This window comes from Ambystoma mexicanum, chromosome 4q (genome assembly GCF_040938575.1).
Source record: "Ambystoma mexicanum isolate Mex_15411 chromosome 4q, UKY_AmexF1_1, whole genome shotgun sequence".
NCBI lineage: Eukaryota > Metazoa > Chordata > Amphibia > Caudata > Ambystomatidae > Ambystoma > Ambystoma mexicanum.
The window spans coordinates 538982530-538994780 of record NC_090928.1 but is presented as its reverse complement, the minus strand read 5'-3'; the positions used below and the strand labels follow the sequence as shown (position 1 = coordinate 538994780).

General features: G+C 51.1%; 1 protein-coding gene across 1 annotated transcript in view; it reads right to left on the bottom strand.

The window, feature by feature from the left end:
- The window catches only part of ECT2L (epithelial cell transforming 2 like), a 2055529-nt gene that overhangs the window by 498455 nt on the left and 1544823 nt on the right, over window positions 1-12251 (bottom strand). The window lies entirely within an intron of this gene.

The window sequence follows — 12251 nt, the reverse complement described above, 5'->3', positions numbered from 1 at the left end:
CTTTCTTTATTACACATTCACATCACAGAACATCGGTACACATACAATGCATCACATAGGTACATAACCAAATCCATCGCTCTGCCACGTTTCTATGCGGTATTGAACAAGGGGTACTTTTCCTCTGTATTTCAGGAGTCCCAGTAAACCGTGTGGCGGAAGCATGCTAATCTTCCCCCCTTCTCTCCCTACCCCACTCAGTATCCAGACATCGTAATGGGTGTCCCCTCGGGAATCATACGTCCCCAGGTACAACTTGTTCACTCTCCTGCCGAGTGGTCTTGGGACAACAGATAAGCACTGAGGGGGGCCCCAAATGTCTTTCGGTCTGTTCTGCTGCCAACATAGGCTCCCATATTCCTTGTCAGTGTCACTATGCCATGTTAAGGCCCCCAACCACATCTTTAACCCTTGGGGGATGGATTGGTCCATTTCAATAGAATACATTGCCTGATGATTATCATACAGGTCGTAAACAGTTTTCGTTGCTGTCTAGGGGGATCCAGGGCCCACCCAAACATGCAGTGTAGTAGTTTGCAAGGGATGGCTTCCCCCAGAATTACAGAGCAGCACTCCACCACATCCACTCAGAATGGGCGCAGCCTGGTACGTGCCCACATCATATGTAAGAAGTCCGACGGGTCATGGCCGCAGCGCTGGCAGCGGGCCAGCCTGGAATTGTCAAATCGATGAATACGGGCTGGGGCCATGTATGCGCGGTGTAATGTGTAAATTGGATCAACTGCAGCCATGTATTAAATGCCCCCCTATGTGTGTTCTCACACATCCCCGCCCACGGTTTATCTGTAAAGTGAGTCCCAGCATCCTCCTCCCATTGTTGTCTGCACTTCATGGGGGTTTGCGGTGTGTCGTGTTGGATCAGTGTTTAGTGTGGAGACCACGCCTCTGCATCCCGATGAACTTACTATATATTGCAGGAGTGGAGTGGTGGGTGGCTGCTCTGGGAATACTGTAGCCCACTCCCTAAAGGCCGCCCTCATCCTCAGGTAGTGTAGCCTGCAGTGGAGGCACCCCCAGCTTCTCAGTGTAGAGTTCCTGGGGGACGAAGGAGCCGTTCGGGTACATGTCATCCACTCGTATGACTGCCCCCCGCCACTCCCTAATTATGGCCTCATCACATGTGGGTGCTATCGTTTCCACTTTCCACAAGTGAATGCCCGGGTCAAAGGGGAAGTCTACCTGTAGTCTTTTCAAAACTCTCTTCCATGCATTGATCGTACATGCTACTGGATCAAACTTGCATTTATCCGTCACCCGACGGGACATCAGGACCCCCTGGAGCGAATATGGGCGAACCAAGCATTTTTCAATGGGGACATGAGGAGAAGCCGGGGCCCCCGGCATCCATTTAGAGGTAAAGTGTAGCTGGGATACTAAGAAGTATAATTCTAAGTCTGGAGCACCAATCCACCCCTGTCCCAAGGCAGAGTTAGTGTATCCGAGCTAATACGCGGACATCTAGGGTGCCATGCAAGTTTAATCAGTTGGGTTTTCATGTGGGCAAAGAATCTCACCCCTGGCCACACTGGGACGTTCTGAAAAATATACAACAGTTTGGGGATCGCCACCATCTTAGCCACCGCTATCTTGCCCAGCAACGAAAGGGGTAACCTACTCCACCTTTCGACTTTCAATTTCAGGGCTTGCAAATATTGTAGGTGGTTGTCCGCCAGCAGTATGCAGGCATCCCTACTGACCTTAACTCCCAGGAATGTAACAGCCTGTGGTTCCCATCTGTATCCCTCCGTATCCAGCGGTTTTATCCATACTCCCGTTCAGTGGGAACAGAGTCGATTTACCTTTATTTAACCTTAGGCCCGAGGCCACTCTGAAACCCATCACCTCCTGTGACACTGAGGCCAGGTTTTTTACCGGGTCCTTGATATATATAGGATTGCGTCATCAGCATATAGCGACACTAGCTCCCTGGCGCCCCCCCATAGCAAGACCTCGGGCCTCATGATATTTCCGCAAACGGGCCGCCATCACCTCAATTGCCACTGCAAACAGCAGGTGAGAGAGCGGGCAGCTCTGCCTGGTCCCCCCACCCTAGCAAGAAAGGCTTTGATCTCATGCCTCTGATCCCTATGCAGGCATCCGATCCCGCATATAGAAGCTTTACTGCCGCCAAATAATAAGGGGGGTTCCCAGTTGACGCACCTCCTCGAAAAGGTAGTCCCATTCCACGGAGTCGAAAGCCTTCTCCATGTCCAATAGTACTGCCGCGGCCTGCACTTTTGGGTCGATCTGGGCAAGAATCACAAAGAGCCTGCAAAGGTTGGAAGAGGTCAACCTACCGGGTATGAAGCCTGATTGATCCACGTGTATTATGCTTGATAAATGCGGAAGAAGCCGATCCGCCAAAATCTTGGTGAAGATATTTGTGTCCAAGTTCAACAACGATATAGGTTGGTACGAGGTGCAGTCTAAAGGGTCCTTATCTGGATTCAAAATTAGTGTGATTACAGCCTCCCGCATGGTTGGGGGGGAGACCCCCATCTATCATACACTCCTCCCACACCTTTAATATGTGCCCGGCCACCTCCGGCCCCTACTCCTTATAGAACTCGGCCGTAATACCGTCTGTACCTGGCACCTTAGACACATGTAGAGCACGCATCACACGTAGGATCTCATCCGTTGTGATGGGAGCACCCAACGCTTCTACTGCTTCAACACTCAGCACTGGTAGTGCAGCTTCCAAAATATATTTCTCTAGTTCCTCCCGGGGAGCGACCCCTTGGAAGTGTATAGGTTCTCGTAGTATTGGCGGAAGGTGTCTGCAATGGCTGCCGATTGCACAGCTATCGTCCCCTCCGGTGTCCTCACTGCAGCTATGTCTGTGCTTCCCCTCTCGTGGCGGACCATCAATGCTAGTATTTTACCTGGCCTACCCTCTTCCCCGTATCTGCGAGCCATGGGCGGGCAAGATACCCGACCTCCCTTTCCACCAAATCATTACATTTCCCCAACTCTTCCCGCAAGGTAGCCATGGGCCAGAGCTCCCTCCCCTCATCAACTTGCCCTTCCAGTGCCTTGATTTTGACCTTTGCCTCTGTGAGCGGTCTATGGATTGTTTTTAATAGCACTAGCTCCAAGCGCAGGCAACCGCCCGAAGCAATGTCTTAAATGCCTCCCAGATAGTACTCATTGCTGGCACTGAGCCCAGGTTCTCACTGAAGTAGGAATTAACTAATTTACCTCGCTTTTGAATACCAGGTCCGACAGTGCCGCTGATTTGAATCTCCAAAAGGAGCGTTGAACCCTCTCCCCCTCTGGGATCATTGACCAGAGGACTGGTGAGTTATCCGATAGTGTTCCAGGGAGGACGACACATTTATCAGTCCGGTGGACCAATGGGGGGCCCGCCAGTATATAGTCCAATCTCGAGGACGTGCCGTGTACCGACGAATGAAACAAGTACTCCCTCCCCTCCGGATGTATTAACCTCCACACATCTCTCAACTCCAAATCCTGCATACCTCCCATCACCACCTCTGCTGCCTTGGATCGTGGGCGGTCCCCTCCCGTTGATCTATCTCTGAGCGGGTCTAGCACAATATTAAGATTGCCCGCCCAGACCAAACTCGTGTGGAGAAACCCATGGCACTTAGTCACTGCAAATCACATGGTCAGCCATCACCGGGAAGTACTTATTGATTCTTGCATCCTTGACCCAATTAGATCATGGAGCAGTCCGGGCTATTGTATGCGCAGCACAGTAAATCTGCCCATTACCTCCAGCTTGGTCTATGTTCCGCAGTCACGAGACGGGGTGGTTCTTCGGGAGTGACTTTACAAATTCGTGCACAGCTCCAGGGTCGGTAAAGAAGTGGATTTGCCCATCGTGCTGAACTCGTAGTTTAGAAGGGTACAACATGGCATACTGTATACCCCGGTCCCGAAGAGCTCTCTTAGCCCCACAGAAAAGATAGGCGCGCTCGCTGGACTGATGGTGTAAAGTACGGGTAGAAGGAGACTCTGCCGTTCTCGTACGTGAGGTCCCCCAGCTCTCTGGCTCTGCGAAAAACTGTATCTCGGTCTCTATAGTTCAATAGATGAGCAATGATTGGGCAGGGGCTTTGACCCAGTCTAGGAGCTGTTTGCGACACCCTGTGCACTCTTTCCACCAGGAACTGGGTCGATAATGGGGGCTCCTGCAGGACCTCCTTTTATGAAGCTTTTCATAAAGCTCTCCATATTACGCTGCGGGACCGACTCGGGCCCTCCTACCACTCAGATATTATTTCGGCGAGAGCTCACCTAGAGGTCCTCATTCTTCTCCTTAATCAGTCTATGTAACGCTCACCTGGTATACACGGGGACGTCACTCAACCTGTTCTGACCTCTTACGACCTCGAACCCTTCCCTGGAGTCTACTCGACTGGAGACTGGGTCGAAACACAGGATTGGTAGAGTTTAAATCCCTATTGTCTCTGTGTGCTTGAACCCCTTCTTCCCCTGGGTCCAACCCTTCCCTTTGATCCACAGCTCACCTTGTTTTCTTGGAAAGTGTGCTCTCCGTCCTGCTTTCAGCACTGGGGCGTGCTGATTGATGCAGGCTCGTTGCTGCCTAGTTACTTCACTGGCAAGAGTCTGAGAGGTAAGTATAATGAGTCTTTTGAACAGTTCTCTAACTTCGTTCCTTTCCTTCCTTAGATGATGGCCGGCGTCCGGGGATGGCGACGTGCTGCTGAGATGAGTAGCGCTGAAGGTGAGTGAGAGCGCGATGCGACCCTTTCGTATTTGTATTGAACTGAGTTCTTTTTCTGTGTCTTTTAGGTGCCGCGACGTTTTCAGCATGGATGCCGGTTATGAAGAAGAAATGTGGTGAGTAAGCGCGGTATGCAGCGCCTCTAGTTGTTTCCACGCTAGTGTCTTTTCCCTCTTGCAGATGGATGAGAAGTTCCGGAGACAGATTTCCCCCAGAGCGGCTGGGATTCAGGTAAGCGTTTGAAGCTCGTACAGTCTTTAAAAATAAGCGAAGATTTGCTGAATGCTTACTAATGCCCTTTTTGTGTTCTTTTCCCTTTTCCTTAGGAAGCGGCGTGCCGGGATGGGAATGACACCGCCGAAGATGCCTGCAGGACAGAAGGAGCGATGAATGATTGGCAGAAGCGCCGCAAGGTAAGGCTGTTCCTAACGGTGTTCTTGCAGGAGCTGAGCGCAGAAGAAAGATGCAGGCCCACTGGAGACCGATCTGAACACGGTGAGAGTCACGCTGCAGGTGCAAAAAAACACAAAGCATGTTTCTCAGCCTGGGCGTGGCTTAAATAGTCTCTGGGTATCCCAGGTGTCTCTGGGCTAAACCACACCCAAAAGACTAGACTGCACATGCAGTTCTGGGAACCGAAATATGTGGGGGCATCCATCTTGTCCCCATCAATGCACTACAAGTCCAATCCCCAATGTTATCCTATGGGAGTGAGTGAGTCTGGTGCCACAAGCGCCAAGTCTGACTCCAAGTGGGTCTTTGGAGGGATGGAGAGGCCCTTGAGGGCCATGTAGGTGATCGTGGCCTGGCTCCAGCCTGACATCTTGGAGGGCTGGGGACATGAGGGGCAGGAATCATGACAGTCTAACATCCCATCGTAGCTCCTGGATGGCTAGTACGCTCTCTCCGCTTGTATCCTCCAGGGCCCCCACACGGTGTTCAGCTTCAGATATCCTCCAGCTTTCTTTTTCAATGCGCTCTTGCATCCTGTCCACCTTGCAGACCAATCCGTCTAGCTTAGTATTGACTGATGTAAAGCCCGACCTCATCTCAGCTAGTACTTGGCTTAGTTCTGATGGCTGGAACCCATCACTTGAGGCCGGGGGCTCTTTCCCACCCAGGAGGGGTTCTATGGCTTTGTTGTTATGAGGCCCCGCCATCCTCTCGTTTCCCTTGTGCAATCCCTCTTTCTAGGAGAAGGTTAGGCAGGATTGTTTTTATTGCCTTTAGCCATGCGACTTGCTTCCTTACTCAGTCACTTCTCAGGCTTGCTGTTGTCGCACTTCGGAGTGGTCTCGGCCCCTGTGCTGTTTACAAGTTCCACTTTAGAGATCCCACAGTTGGGCTCGGCTTGTCGGCTTGTGTGCCAGTACCTGGCCAGTATCGGAGCAGGGTGGTTGCTTACCCTGCACTCAGAATGTTTATTCCCCCAGTCTGCGATGGAGTGTTACTGGTGGTCCGAGCTGTGGCAATGACACACTCTCTACTGTGTGCTGGGTTAGCCCCCCAGGGATTCACCACCAACTGTTGCCCTTCACGGGTGTGCGGGCTGGGTATTCCTGCCCCAGAATGATATTGGGGCTAGCACCCACCAGCAGGATTGTCTTCCTTACTGTTGTATGGTCCTTGCCGCTCTCCTCAGTCTATTTAGGGGACAAGCTGCTGTTCATCCAGATTGGTCTTCGTATTGTCCCTCTCTCGTGCTGTGCTCCAGTTGGACTCCTGGATGGGGCAAGCCACCCGTTTGCCGTCAGTCTGTAACTGGCAACACTCCAGCCGGGTTGCTCCCAGGTTCAACTTTGCTCAAGTCTGCTGTTTGTGAATTGCTAGTGTCTCCTGGAGTGAGCTTCACTCTGCACTACCTGCTGCAACACTCTGGATTGAGGCTCCTCGTGGCTCCTTCCCGACTCTCTTTCCTCTACTGTACCTCTCCACCAGCGCAGGCCCGCTGGTCCGGGGTTCCTATCAGGTCTGTGGATTCAGGGCTGTTCTCCACGCTCTCCTGCCCCTCCTTGTGCAGGGCACTTGCTTGGTTATGCTCACCCCCCCCCTCTCCACCGGGGGATCACTGCCGTCTTAATGGGGCCACCAGTTCTTCACTAGCGCTGTCAAAGTTGGCGCCGACATGCAGGGCAGCCGACCAGCTTGAGTGCACCACGCATGTTGTTGGTGTCCTCCACTACAGAGCGGGTTGTAAGCTCGGTCTCTTGTAGTACGCCCAACCCGCTTCACTCAGTGTATGTGGCCTTCGCCACGTGGAGCCCCCCAGGAGTGTATCATGTCCCCAAATCACCAGCAGAGGTGCCCCTGTCGCTCCTCTTGGTTACTGTCCACTCAGCACCCGCCGCCTTGGCCCTGCTCGCTCCCCTGTACCTGGTTGCCCCCGGCTCTGCTGACACCTCGCTCCTGCCGGACTCAGTAGGGACACAACGCTGTCAACTGGCCCTTCTCTCTCTCTCCTCACTTCGGCACCGCGCTGGGAAGGGCGGCCCAGAGCTGCATCGCTCTTCAGGGAAGGACGTTGTGGATTCTCCCTCAGCTCTGCATCAGGTCTTATGGTGTGTTGTTCACTTCCACAAGGCAGCGGGTTCACATCGGACTCACGCCTCTATCCTCTTCGGTGCTTCGCCACTGGGTCCGGGGCACAGGCAGACATCCTAATCCTCTCCGCAGGAGGGCCTCAGGGTCGCCTCCTACTGTCACCGGGGTTCAGCTAGCAACCGGACTCGGGCCGCTGGACGCCCACACACCCAGTCGGGTCTCTGCTAGTTTTTGAGCAAATCCGTTCCCGATGATGGCGTTAGCGATCTCCCCTCGCTGTAGGCCTGTACGTGGTGCGGGCATCTTGGTGATGGGCTCTCTAGTGTCCGTCCCCCCCCCCCAACCACATTGCTTTAAAAATAAAAAAGCAACCAAACACCTCTGGTTCCTGTCTCAGGATGGCCACTTTTGTTGGAGGCCCTGCAGGTCAGTATGGCTTCACGGATATTTTTAGTATTTGTATTTTCTAGATGATCCTGGAGCGAGTCGAGTAATGGCACACATGGTCAAACCGTTTACAAATGACCCTCACTGACAGTTGCTAAAGCATCAGTCACCTGTTGAATGTGCAGAGCCAGTGCCATGGTCCTTGAGTTAAAAAATCAAAATGTATTTAAGATTTGCACTGTGTTCCACCACCTAGAGAGTGCTTCAGAGGGAACAAGAAGGGATGAAGCCGGAATAGAGCTTCCACATCGTCACGATGTGTATAACTGGAGGAAGGGGGGGGGGGTACAAAAGCAGGTCAGTCTTTGATCTATGTATGATTACTGCTTGTAAGGTTTTGCTTCCTTTGACCTGGAGAAGTGTGCCAGGCACATGTAGTGATGGGAGAGCAGAGGAGACAGTTCTCGTTCTCACAACGGGCATCGACACAAGAGTTGAATTAACCCCTGATTCCACAGCAGAAATCGCTCTCTCCGGAGAGCCACTAAGGTTGGAGCTCCCATTCCTGAAGTTAACATTGCTATGGAGAACCTCAAAAAACAAATTATGCACATAGTAAAACCTTACCTCTCTTCCCCTTGGTTGGTAGGCTTGCCAGTCCCCACTTCAGTAACTTCCCAATACTGAGCCAATCCCTCTCATCAAGCTGAGCAACTGCTGAAAGGACATGAGGGGGACTGGGACTCCAATGGTAGATACCTTGGAAGGGGTTAAATAATGAGGTTTCTGCTCATCTCCTCTCCAACTTAATTCTGGTTGACCCCTTGTTAGGGAGAATTCTCTGTTTAGGCTGAATTTCCTAACCTAGTGAGTCCCCCAGCAGCTTTGCTGGATTTCTGGAGTTTGTTTTTTTCTCCTGCCAAGAATGAGACTCTTTTTCTCTCACTCTTGGACATGATTTATGGTGTTCCTTTGAATGTTAATGTGTTTCATGGGCTATGGGGTCTTTTACTCCATAGGGTCTCATATGTTTTTCTTATGTGTGTTACACAGCACCCTCCGTGCAGTAACACAGGGGTGTCATAGTGACCCCCCAACATAGACTCCATACCCTGGGACTGACTACTGTCTCCCAGGGCATGTAAAGTCACCATTGGCTTTGCTAGTCCCAAATTATGAACAGAAACCAGTACAAACTATCATATTGTGGACGTACTGGTCGGGGCAATTCGATTGCCCCGGGGTCTGTTGTTCGAGGGGGCACGTCTCTGTCCCCCCTAATCGAGTTTTGGCTGGTGGCAGTGGATGCTACTTTTTATATTCGACCGCGAATATATCTCTATGGGATTTTCCCATTGTTTGAGGCTACCAACTTTAATTATTTAATTCTTATAGTCTCAAACATACCGCCGGTTTATTTATTTAATATTAATTCACCGGTTGGTATTTTCTGCCAGAACTCGGTTTTAAAATGACGTTTGTGTTCGCCTCTGTAACTACAAACCAAAGGTCGAGCCCTTTGTTCCACTTTTTGGCGGGCTTCTCCACAGAAGCCTCCAAAAGTGGTGCCACTATGTCTGGGTACCACAGGGGGTGTGGGAGGGGGTTTAGGCACCCTGGACTGAGTTACCTTGGTAACTCAAGTCGCACTCTGGTGTGATTGGCCACTTAGCATGTTTGATTGACAGCTAGGCTGAGTGAATGGGGGTGTGCTGCATAAAAGCAGGGCTTTTGGGACTGGAACTTCAGAAGTTGCCACAGGACCTGAAAATCCGAAGAGGGAGAAGCTGAGCCGACCTGCTACGACGACACCACCGGTGGAGCCCTGCTGAACCGACTCACTACTTCCCAAGACAGAGAAGATCTCCCGGCTGCAGAATCTTCTTCCCCTGACTGGTGGGCACAGCCAGTTTACCTTCTTTTTCTCACATCCCAGGACGTCTTGTGGTCGAATTGCCCGTGCCAAGCACCCCGGCAACCGGATAGCCACTTACCACTGGACCGTGAATAAAAGGAAGGCTCCTTTTAATTGAGAACTCCGCAGCTGGTTTCTTCCCTGGCAGTGCAACGGACTCCTGCTTTCCTCCCCGATGAGATCCTCTCTTCCCCCGGACGAAGCACCGACTTGCACCCGCTGCCAGGAACAACTGCCCCCGCTGGAGCGTTCTCACCATTTTAAGGTACTGTGTCCGCCAGGCCTCCCTTTTTAAAGATTGCTACAAGGTAACAATAACCCCTTAACCTTCTGGACTGGGCTGGCCGCCTTGACCACCTAGCTGGTCCCTTTCTTTTTGGTCCAACTCTTTCTGAACTTTTTGCGAGACTTTTGGGCACTTTCAACCGTGTGACCTTGGACACATTTTGTCCGGAGCCTCTTAAAGTGGGTCTGGCCTTTTTGACTTTGACTTTACGGTTTTAATCTGCCTTCTTCTCCTACTGTGTTCTTCTGAAAGTGTTGGGATCTGTTTCTATCTTTGCTCTGCCTTTCTCTCCCTTTTAAACCGATTAATTAGAGTGCCATCTTCGTGAAGCGCTCACCGCTGTCTGAAAATAAGTGTTGCTTTACTTAAGACTTGTCTAATAATCGTTGAAGGGAGTGTATATCTTTTAGTGACCGTGTTTTTGAACTGCTTGTTATTAGTGCCAGTGTGTTTTATTAGATGTGTTTTTAAATAAATAATTATATCTCTTTTACACCAAGCTCTGGTCAGTGTTTGCTTGTTCTACTGTGTTCTTTTGACCTATTGTGAATACTCTATACTGCCTAACTCTTCTTGAGGGAAGTCTGACTGCTCAGCCACAGCTACCAAGTGAATCTGTGTGGTACAGACTGCTACCAAGTGGGTTTACTGCCAAACACCTGTAGTCTTAAATCTTTTGCAGTGGTTCCAGAGGGAACTGCACAGGTTTCTGCCTAACACCCCTCTCCCCTATCAACCTTTTGCCCTGCCGACGATGCTTACAGCCACAGGCCTACCTATCCCTCAGAAGATGTACAGCATTGTTATGAAGGAATGGAAAGAGCCCAGAAAGAGCACAATTCTGAGGCACTGGCCCAGGATGTACCTTCACTAAGGATTGGATACAGACTTCCCTGAATGTCTTGTAGAGGCCTCACTCTCGCCCCTTGCATGTTTTTGTACCAGGCCTGTGTGGCCTAAGAGAAATCCTCCCAAATGGACCATGTGACCAAGAAAGTAAAGGGCACCCTGAAAAAAGGCTCAGGTGGTTTCAGCATTTCCTATGAGGACTGGCATTGGCACCGTCTACACCTGCCAGTAAATCTAGAAATATGTTCAATCCCCCAAACCTTCCTAGAAGTAGGTCCCACCTGAAAACCCCTTATTAAGCTGCTTGGGAAACAACTCATGTTTGTGTTAGATATTAAATTTGATGTTTCTCTTGCCATTACCATTTTCGAAATGGCAGTGGTTATCGGGAAATGCGATTTCTGGTTGAGGCATGCAAATGGAGGGTTCTGAGAGGTCTATTTTCCTAAACCTGTCATTCCTAAAACAGAAACCATCTAGCCCAAGATTTGGGGAACTGGTGAAACAGTCAGTGTCGGGGTCTGACGGGCCGGCTTGGTTTGCTTCCCCCAGAATGACTCGTGAGTACCATGGCACCTGGGAGACAGGCCCCGGCGGACCTACTGGTCCCAGAATTCAGGGTGCGAGTGTCAGACAAGGATCTCCTCCCGCGAGGCCAGGGGACAGCAGGCACTACCTGAGTCTGACCCTGGGGATGGTTTATGAGGGAGAATCACGCGGCAGGAGAAGGCTTTCGGGGTAAGGTAGTGACCCCATCAGGAGGGATACTGCATTCTTTCCTACATAAACAAGAATAATGCATCATTCCTACATTTGTGATGGCTTGTTGTCACTATACAAGTCCTTCCCGTTGTAAACCCTAAAAGCAACTTCTTAAAAATCACTCTAGGCAAGATAATATTCGTACCTCATACACACAACAGTCCTTTAACATCTCCTGTCTCTAATGGTTCTTTGACCAGAAATCCGGAACAATATCACATTTAAAGTCACAGAAATTTTACAAACTCCATCTCCCAGAAAGCATCAAGTACTGAGACGAGAAAGAGTAAGTCATGCAGACTAGATGTTTTGAGGCGGTCCGGGTGAGCGGGACATTTAACAATTTTATCAGCTTTCACAACGAAAGAGCCGGGGAAGATGGAAGCAGACCCAAAGACGAAAGAAGCAGTGCTGAAGCAAGACAATGCGGACAAGGACTGAGCTGGAGGAAGCAGGCACTTCTACACCACTGCTCGCAGGCGTTACATACCAGTGTGGCGCCAGGCTGGCGGGGATGCTGCAAGCACCAGGAAAGAACTGTCTGCAGACTCGCAGCAACAACGTAGCTACAGGGAACACGGTTGTGCAGCGGGACAGCGGCCGTGCAGGCGAGTGAGCGTAGAGCTGCGTGGAGAGCTGAAAGGAGGCCTGCTGTGCAGGGAGACCGTCCCAGAGAAGGAGAATCACCGAAGCACTGTGCCACGGGTCGGGAATGCTTCAGTACACCATTGAGTCTACCCAGAGCCATTGGGGACCCCAGGGCGTACCGACAGGCA